The sequence below is a fragment of the Lepidochelys olivacea genome, assembly GCF_965140295.1.
Source record: "Lepidochelys olivacea isolate rLepOli2 genome assembly, chromosome: 6".
In the NCBI taxonomy this organism is placed as follows: domain Eukaryota; kingdom Metazoa; phylum Chordata; order Testudines; family Cheloniidae; genus Lepidochelys; species Lepidochelys olivacea.
Window position 1 is genome coordinate 4,905,679 of NC_140416.1, and position 9,851 is coordinate 4,915,529.

Consider the following 9,851-nt stretch of genomic DNA (forward strand, 5'->3'; position numbering starts at 1 on the left):
AATCTAAAATCTAAAGGTTTATTAATAAAGGGGAAAAGATATAGATGAGAAATAGAATTGGTTAAATGGAATCAATTGCATACAGCAATGTCAAAGTTCTTGGTTCAGGCTTGTAGCAGAGATGGAATAAACTGCAGGTTCAAATCAAGTCTCTGGAGAACATCCACAGCTGGGATGGGTCTTTCAGTCCTTCGTTCAAAGCTTCAGTGTAGCCAAGTCCCTCCAGAGGTAAGAAGCAGGATTGAAGATCAGATGGAGAAGCTGCAGCAGCTTTTTATATTCTCTTGCCATGTGGTCTTTCTTCCTTTGTCCCAAAGACAAGCTGTCCACCACATGGCCTGGAAAAACCTCAGAGTTCTGTCCATAGGCATGTCCCTGCACACCTTGCTGAGTCATAAGGCGTGTCTGCCTTCTCTCAATGGGTCAGTTGTATCGCTGATGGTCCTTAATGGTCCATCAAGCAGGATAGGCAGAGCTGACACCAACTTGTCTGGAGTGTTCCTGTCATAAATATAAAGGGAAGGGTAAACCCCTTTAAAATCCCTCCTGGCCAGAGGAGAAATCCTCTCACCCGTGAAGGGTTAAGAAGCTAAAGGTAACCTCGCTGGCACCTGACCAAAATGACCAATGAGGAGACAAGATACTTTCAAAAGCTGGGAGGAGGGAGAAAAACAAAGGGTCTGTGTCTGTCTGTGTGATGCTTTTGCCGGAGATAGATCAGGAATGGAGTCTTAGAATTTAGTAAGTAATCTAGCTAGGTATGTGTTAGATTATGATTTCTTGAAATGGCTGAGAAAATAGCTGTGCTGAATAGAATGAATATTCTTGTCTGTGTGTCTTTTTTGTAACTTAAGGTTTTGCCTAGAGGGATTCTCTATGTTTTGAATCTAATTACCCTGTAAGGTATTTACCATCCTGATTTTACAGAGATGATTCTTTTTTACTTCTATTAAAAGTCTTCTTGTAAGGAAACTGAATGCTTTTTCATTGTTCTAAGATCCAAGGGTTTGGGTCTGTGGTCACCTATGCAAATTGGTGAGGATTTTTACCAAACCTTCCCCAGGAAGTGGGGTGCAAGGGTTGGAAGGATTTTTGGGGGAAAGACGTGTCTAAACTACGTTTTCTGAGGAACCCAGATAAAGTTTGGTGGTGGCAGTGGAAGTCCAAGGGTAAAATAGTTTGTACCTTGGGGAAGTTTTAACCTAAGTTGGTAAAAGTAAGCTTAGGGAGTTTTCATGCAGGTCCTCACATCTGTACTCTAGAGTTCAGAGTGGGGAAGGAACCTTGACAGTTCCCCAGAAGCATAGCATAAGTTTGAAACACAGACAGTATAGAGCCAATATTCATCACTTCAACTACCAAAATGATACACACATATAGACAGCATAATCGTAACCAGCAAACCATAACCTTGTCTTAGACACCTTATTTGACCCCCTTTATACAAGATTTGGTGCCACTACAGGACCTTGGTTGCAACAATGATCTATACGGTCCCAGTTCAAGTCAATAACATCACAGCGATAAATCAATCCCCGATAGATCGATTGCTACCCGCTGATCCGGCGGGTAGTGTAGACCTGCCCTAAGTATATTTTGACATGTGATGTTAATAATTTGTGTTTGAATAGTTATAAAGCTTGACCTTTTTAAAATCAACGCCTGTTGTCATTACAGAATTAGGTTTTGATCCCCACAGTAATTTTCCACAACTGAAAATTTAAATCAATAAAAAATAAAACAAAACAAAAAAAACGGTTAGAAATAAACATCAGTACTGTCTGTGGAAGTTATTTAAAAAAAATAGCATTCTGCCAAGCCTATTTATAACCTTTGAAACCGCAAATTGTCAACTTCACATGTCAAAATGTACAAAGTAATTATCCTGCAAGCCGCCCCTGGGACACTGGCATGGCCACAAGTTTTCTACACAGTAAGGTGGGACTCTAGTAAGCTCACCAGGAGCACCGTTCGTTCTTTGTCTAGGGGCACATTTGGATTGTTATCACCAGAAACGTTGTGCCGTTGGCTGGATGCCTGTGCGGTGAGACTGATGGTTGCTGACAATTACGGCTAAAAATCTCATCGTCCAAAGCCTACTTAAAACGCGGTCTGAGCGGGCAACAAAAATGACTCCCAAAACCACCAGCCCCTCTCTGTGTATTTCTGTGTTCTGTTAGGGAATGACAGATTCTCCGAGCTGCCTGTTCTCCTACCCCGCTGAGCAACAAACAAATACGTTTGGGGACTAGAAGAGATGTTCAGTGGTGAACAGGGGTGAGGCCACTAGCAAACACTGTGCCCTTCCTCTAGTTATCTTACACCTCTGGCCGCTTTCCCCACACCTGTGGCCACAGCTCTTCTGTCTTGCCAGGTAACACAGGAGCCCTTGCCTCCCCCACCATGAGCTCCCACACCCAGCACCTCCCAGGAGCCTCAACACAGGAAGGAGCCTTCCCCCAGCGTCCGCTCCCAGCAGCCTCTGCCTCTCCCATATTGCTCCTTACCCCTCCCTACTGGAGAGCCATGGGCCCAACTCACTACCTGGTGCTGAGGGGAGCTGCCGCGGTTCGGCAGGCTGAGCAGGGCCCAGCGTGCTGCTGTCAGTGTGCTCCCAGCGATGGGTCGTCCGTGGTAGTTACAAGTTCACTGCATGTGTGGCTGCCCATGCTCATGTCTGGCAGAGGGACATAAAACCCCAATACATTCAATCTTTTCACTGGCAACAGGCAAGGCAGGACAATAACCGGGCAGGCCAATTAAAAATCATCGAGGTGGCAACACTATGTGGGACCCTCCGCATCCACATCCTGATGCCCCTTGCTAAGCTTGAAACATCACACTCCGAGCGTCCCTGGCAGGGCTGGGAGCCAGGACTCCTGGCTTCTAACCCAGCTGTGGATGAGAGTGGGGTCTAGTGGTTAGAGCAGGAGTCACTGGACTGCTGGTTCTACTCCTGTATCTGGGGGAGAGAAAGGTCTGGTGGATTACAGCAGAGGGGGCTGAATCTCACTGAGGCACTGTTTGCGTTTTGGGAGAATAATCTTCTCTTTATACTGTGAACTCTTTTGAGGAGGGAGAGACTGTGAATCTGTGCAGCACCAGGCGCAACGGGAGCCCTGATCTCAGTTGGGGCCTTGAGGTGCTTCTGGGTTACTTCCAGTAAAACCAAGCTCTCAGAGTCATTCGCCTGCCTTGTCTGAAGTCTCAGGTCACTTCAAACTGTCTCTAAATATTGTGTGTGTGTGTTTGTGGGAGTGAAAGGGGCTGTGCTGTCACTATGTGCTTCCACACCACACAAGGAAATGAAATCACGTTTAAAACTGATTGAAAAGGGCAAAATCAATGTCTCTGTCCTGCAGGTTTAGCCTGTGGAACTCCCTGCCACATGTGGCAATAAGGCTGTGACAGAATACGCTCTTGTATTCACACCCTACATCATAGGTGCCTACTTCCCCTCTGCCCAGTGGGTGCTCGACCCCGCCTCGCCCCTGGACCCGCCCCTGCACCACCCTTGACCCACCTCCATTCCACCCCCTTCCCTCAAATCCCCGTCCCTGCCCTGCCTTTTCTCCGCTTCCTCCCCTGAGCACGCCACGTCCCCGCTGCGCCCCCTCCCTCCTGGAAAGCCCTAAGCGCCATCAAACAGCTGTTAGGTGGCTGCAGGGGGAGGAGCGGTGACATGGTGCACTAGCGGGGGAGAGAAGTAGGCAAGGAGTGGGGAGGTTGGCTGCTGGTGGGTGCACAGCACCCGCTAAATTTTCCCCATGGGTGCTCAAGCCCCGGAGCACCCACGGAGTCGGCGCCTATGCCTTATGTACTATTTTAATAATCTTTGTACATAGTATGCCTTGTGAGGCATAATTTGAAAACTCATAAGTTGTTGGTCAGTATCGTCCTGACAAAATGTCTGTCAACATTGTCTGGAAAGTTCTATAAGAGTTCCCCGTTTGATGTTATTAACTCATGTTCCCAACCCCACAGCCCTACTGAGGCAGAAGTTGGCAAACAGGTGTGTCCTCGGGAAAGGAATGTGTGCTTGCCTGAATTTGCATTTAAGCGGTAAACAGTCATCAAGCAGGGACGGAAACAAAGGAAGCTCAAACAGATGAGGAAAAGCCAGCACGGAACATCCTTCCACATAGACTCTGTGTGCCCTAGTGCCCAGCTGCAAATGTTTTTCAACCATGGGACTGAAACTATAGAAAGGAGGGACAAACACCCCAAACCCCTCCCTGCCCATGGCATTCACTACACCTGAAGAGAGGAAGGGAGTATTCACTGGACACAGAGGAAGGGGGCCTGACCTACACAGTTTGGTCGGGAAGGCTGCTGAAAGCATGTGGTGAGACACTTTGCTTGAATCTGATACAGTTTGTTAAGTTAGGCGCTCGGAAACGTTTCATCTTTTATTTTCTTTGTAACTATTCCTGACTTTTATGCCTCATTTCTTGGACTCCCTTAAAATCTCTCTCTGTGTAGCTAATAAACTTGTTTTATCGAATCCAGTGTGTTTGAATTGAAGTGCCTGTTTGATACGCTCTGTTTGGGGTGACGAGACGTGTGCATAGCATAATCTTTAAGAAATAATGGATTTAATATAATTTGTAGGGTCCAGGAGAGGGCCTAGCAGTACAGGACATACATTTCTGGGGGAAAGCTAAGACTGGGGGTGTGTTGGAGTCACTCTGCTATATAACCCAGGCTGGTGAGAGCCTGATGTAACCCAGGTGTGGCTGGCAGGCTGCTGTTACACACAGACACTCAGGGTGTGACTTGAATGCTCTTCGGTTCTTTGTGGGCGGCCCAGGTGGGAGCTCTTTCAGCAAGACTTTGTGAGGCACTCAAGGCTACAGGGCAGGGGTGACAGACCTGCTCATTAGCCTGGATTGTACCCTGGTTTGTCACAGATGCATAAACAGGAATCTCAAGCAGAAGTAAAGGGGTTCTATTCCCTCTGTGTTTGGCACTGGTGCAACTGCTGTTGGAATGCTGTGTCCAGTTCTGGTGCCAAAAGTTCAAGAAAGTTGTTGCTAACTTGGAGAGGGTTCAGGGAAGAGCCATGAGAATGATTAGAAAACATGCCTCATACTGATCGACTCAAACTGATCAATATAGTTACCTTAACAAAGAGAAAATTAAGTAGCCACTTCGTTACAATCTATAAGTATCTACTTAGGGAACAAATATTTAATAATGGGCTCTTCAGCCTAGCAGAGAAAAGTCTAAAACGATCCAATAGCTGTAAGTTGAAGCTAGACAAATTCAGACCATAAATAAGGAGTAAATTTTAACAGTGTGAGAACATAAGAATTGCCATATTAGGTCAGACCAAAGGTCCATCTACCCCAGTATCCTGTCCTCCGACAGTGGCCAATGCCAGGTGCTCCAGAGGGAATGAACAGAACAGGTAATCATCAAGTAATCCATCCCCTGCGCCCATTCCCAGAATCTGATAAACAGAGGCTAGGGACACCATCTCTGCCCATACTGGCTAATAGCCATTGATGGACCTGTCCTCCATGAATTTATCTAGGTCTTTTTTGAACCCTGTTATAGTCTTGGCCTTCACAACGTCCTCTGGCAGAGTTCCACCGGTTGACTGTGCGTTGTGTGAAATAATACTTCCTTTTGTTTGTTTTAAACCTCCTGCCTATTAATTTCATTTGGTGATTCCCTAGTTCTTGTGTTATGAGAAGGAGTAAATAACACTTCCTTATCTACTTTCTCTACAGCAGTCATGTTTTTTATAGACCTCTATCATATTACCCCTTAGTCGTCTCTTTTCCAAGCTGAAAAGTCCTGGTGTTATTAATCTCTCCTCATATCTCTCCTCGCCTACTGGAGGAACGAACCAGGGGCCGTTCTCCTCTTGACCTGCTGCTTATAAACAGGGAAGAATTGGTAGGGGAAGTAGAAGTGGGTGGCAACCTGGGGAGCAGTGACCATGAGATGGTTGAGTTCAGGATCCTCACAAAAAGAAGAAAGGAGAGTAGCAAAATATGGACCCTGGACTTCAGAAAAGCAGAATTTGACTCCCTCAGGTAACTGATGGGCAGGATCCCCTGGGAGGCTAATATGCAGGGGAAAGGAGTCCAGGCAAGCTAGCTGTATTTTAAAGAAGCCTTATTGAGGGCACAGAAACAAACCATCCCAATGTGCAGAAAGAATAGCAAATACGGCAGGTGACCAGCTTGGCTTAACAGTGAAATCTTTGGTGAGCTTAAACACAAAAAGGAAGCTTACAAGAAGTGGAAACTTGGACAGATGACTAGGGAGGAGTATAAAAATATTGCTAGAGCATGCAGGGTGCAGGGGGTAATCAGGAAAGTCAAAACACAACTGGAGTTGCAGCTTGCAAGGGATGTGAAGGGTAACAAGAAGGGTTTCTAAAGGCATGTTAGCAACAAGAAGAAGGTTAGGGAAAGAGTGGGACCCTTAATGAATGGGGGAGGCAACCTAGTGACAGATGATTTGGAAAAAGCTGAAGGGTAAGAACCTTTATGTATGCAGTAACATAAAATCCCTCCTGGCCAGAGGTACAGAATCACTTTACCTGTAAAGGGTTAAGAAGCTCAAATAAACTGGTTGGCACCTGACCAAAAGGACCAATAAGGAAAGAAGATACTTTCAAATCTTGGGGGGAGAGGTTTGGTTTGTGCTCTCTTTGTTTGTTCCCTCTCTGGACAGAGAGAGAGAGAGAGAGACCAAGCAGGTAGACCATCTCCTGAAAAGATACCTGAAATGATACATATAACACTACATAAATTGTAAGTAAAGGCAAGGAAATGCATTAGATTATCTTTTGTTTTAGCTTGTGAACTTTCTCTATGCTAAGAGGGAGTTTTATTCCTGTTTTTTGTAACTTTGAAGCTGAGCCTAGAGAGGAATCCTCTGTGTTTTAAAACTTTTTATTTACCCTGTAAAGTTACCTTCCATCCTGATTTTACAGGTGTGATTCTTTTACTTTTTTTAAAAATAAAATTCTTCTTTTAAGAACCTGATTGATTTTCAGTGTCCTAAAAAACCAGGGGTTTGGTCTGTGCTCACTTTGTAACCAACTGGTTAGTATATTATTCTCAAGCCTCCCCAGGAAAGGGGGTGAAGAGGCCTCGGGGAATATTTTGGGGAAACAGGGACTCCAAGTGGCCCTTTCCCTGAATTTTTGCCTAAATCACTTGCTGGTGGCAGCAATACTGTCCAAGGACAAGGAAAGGATTTGTGCCTTGGGGAAGTTTTAACCTAAGCTGGTAGAAATAAGCTTGGGGGGTCTTTCATGCAGGTCCCCACATCTGTACCCCAGAGTTTAGAGTGGGGAGGGAACCCTGACATGGTGCCAGCTCCAATCTGGCCCTGGTCAGTGGGACTGGCTGACTCAGGGGGGCAGGGAATGGGATACGAGGCTTAGTGAGTGAATCGCATTTGCTGTGTTCATTAGGTCTAGAGTGAAATGAGTTGGGTCTCAACCCAGATAGGAATAGACAGGTGTGCGCTTGACCACAGTCCCCACAAAATTGGGGATCAGGGAGAGCAGGGGCCCTGAGACATTTCTGCCTCCTCAGCTTCCCCCAGGGTTAGTGACTGAGGTATATACCCTACACGCCTGTGAGCCCCTGTGCACCTCAGGCCCCAGCCTCCTGCCCAAGTGCCACAGAACCACCAAAACACAACATGCCCAACTGCCACAGAACCTCCAGATGCCAACATTCCACCCAACTGCCACAGAACCCTCAGACCCCAACGTTTCACCCAACTGAGATGAAATCTTCAGACCTCAATGTTCTGCCCAACTGCCCGGGAACCCTCAGACCCCAACAGTCCATCTTAAATGGGCCATGTATCATGGTAGCTGGACCTTTAAATCCTGTTCCAGTCCAGGTGCACCCTTGTTTGGTGTAAGGAGGAGGGTGGGCTGCCCCTGGGAGCTACAAATGAGAGAAAGACCAAAAGCAAGTGACAGTCTGTTGCATGTCCACACTGTGCTCCTTGTGTCGGCAGAGCGCATCCACACTAGCAGCCCTTCATTGATAAAGTCGAGGACCATCAACACCAGCACCACTTGCCTGGAGAAGATCGAAGAGTGATCCTGAGCGACAACATCTGCTCTGGTTCCGTATTCCTCCTGCTCAAGCTACATTGGGACAGAAGAAGTGGACCCCATGGATTGCCTGGTGACTGGTTCCAGTGGTCAGCAGCTGCTGTCCGTCTTCTGCTTGCCTCTGCCATCAGGACCTGCAATTATAAAACCCATAGTGTCGCCAAGGATAGTTGGGAGCCAGGCTTCATGCCCGTATGGTTAAACCACGGAGGTGTTTGTTGTCTGTTTATCTTTTCCCCGGGGTTTCCCTACTTTCTGTACACTTCCCTTCATAAATCATGGTTTGTTTTGCACCTTAATCTGGATTAACTCTTTACTTATCCAAGGCAGCGGGGGAGTGTCTAACTTTCCAGGTGATTAGATACTGGAAGCTGGGCCCAAAGTGACAATCTTCTAGGCACCTGTTGCTATAATATTCTCAGTGCAATAGCCTGAGACTCTGGTGTCTTTCCATCCTCTGCTGTCCCAGCTGCCATCAGTCTTTAGAAACCGGTGCCCTAAGCCCCTACAAATAAAAGTAAGACAATCAGTTTTCAATGTGACTGTTGTCCCTGCCAAGCCTTTCTCACTCGGGGACAAATCCTACACTCCGTATTCAGGCAAAAATCCTACTGGTTTCTGAGGAGCTTTGCCATGATCTTGCTAAAGTGGCCTAGAGAATAAAAGGTCATTGAAAAAAAAACTAATTGCAACAGGGCTACAGGCAACTGTGATTGATTAGAGCCGGATGTTTTTTTCTTGATGCAGCTCTGGTTGGTGAACCGTGGAGAGGGAGATCTAATCTACGAATAAAAAAAGAGAAAAATGAAAGCAAATGTTAAGTTTCATTTTACTTCCCGGTTGGGGCAGGGTTTCCCGGAATTAAGAGCTGTTCATCAGAACAGTGACACCATAAACGAACACAGATTTTTGGACTTGCTTGTAAAGAGACAGGCCAAAGCCTGGAGTGCCCCTAGATGTATTAGACACAGCTCCAAGGGCAGAGGCCCACAAATGCAATTATCCAGCCCAAGGTTATGCTTCCTGGGACGCTCAGGGTGTTTTCTGTGGGCTCTGAGTCATCAGGGCTATGCAGGGTTCATTTGTAGACAGTAACCACACAGTAACAAACCTTTCCTTCAGAATACCCAGGGGCTTGTATTGAGATTTAAAATCCAAATGTCCCCTACAGTACACATACCTCACACTTGCCTTTGTACCTTTTCAATATCAAACACCCCTCCACTGATCACACCAAATAAACTGCATTTCTCTCAGTCAAAACTGAGATATTTGCCCAAGTGTGGTTTCCCTGCTGTAATCAACCACCTCCCATTAGTCCTCCTGTATCCATGCCCCTTCACTCCTTCATACACTTATCCCAGCACAATCCCGCGCAGGCCTGGGTGCATGGCTAGATGGCCTTGTTGAGATGTGATCAGCAAACACTGCCCCAAGCAGAGAGCAATGAATTGGTGTCCAAGAGGGACAGGTGTGATTAGGAAGAAATGGCTGTATATTTATAACTGCCTACTGTATTCTTCACTCCATTCATCTGATGAAGTGGGTTTTAGCCCACGAAAGTTAATGCACAAATACATTTGTTAGTCTCTTAGGTGCCAGAAGGACTCCTCGTTGTTTTTGCAAAAAGTTTCTGTGCATCCTCGACTGAATGAGCCAACAATGCACAGTCATCAGCAAAGAGGAGGTCACGGATGGTTGCAGTGAACACTTTGGTGCGAGCCTGAAGTCTTCGGAGGTTGAAGACGCTGCC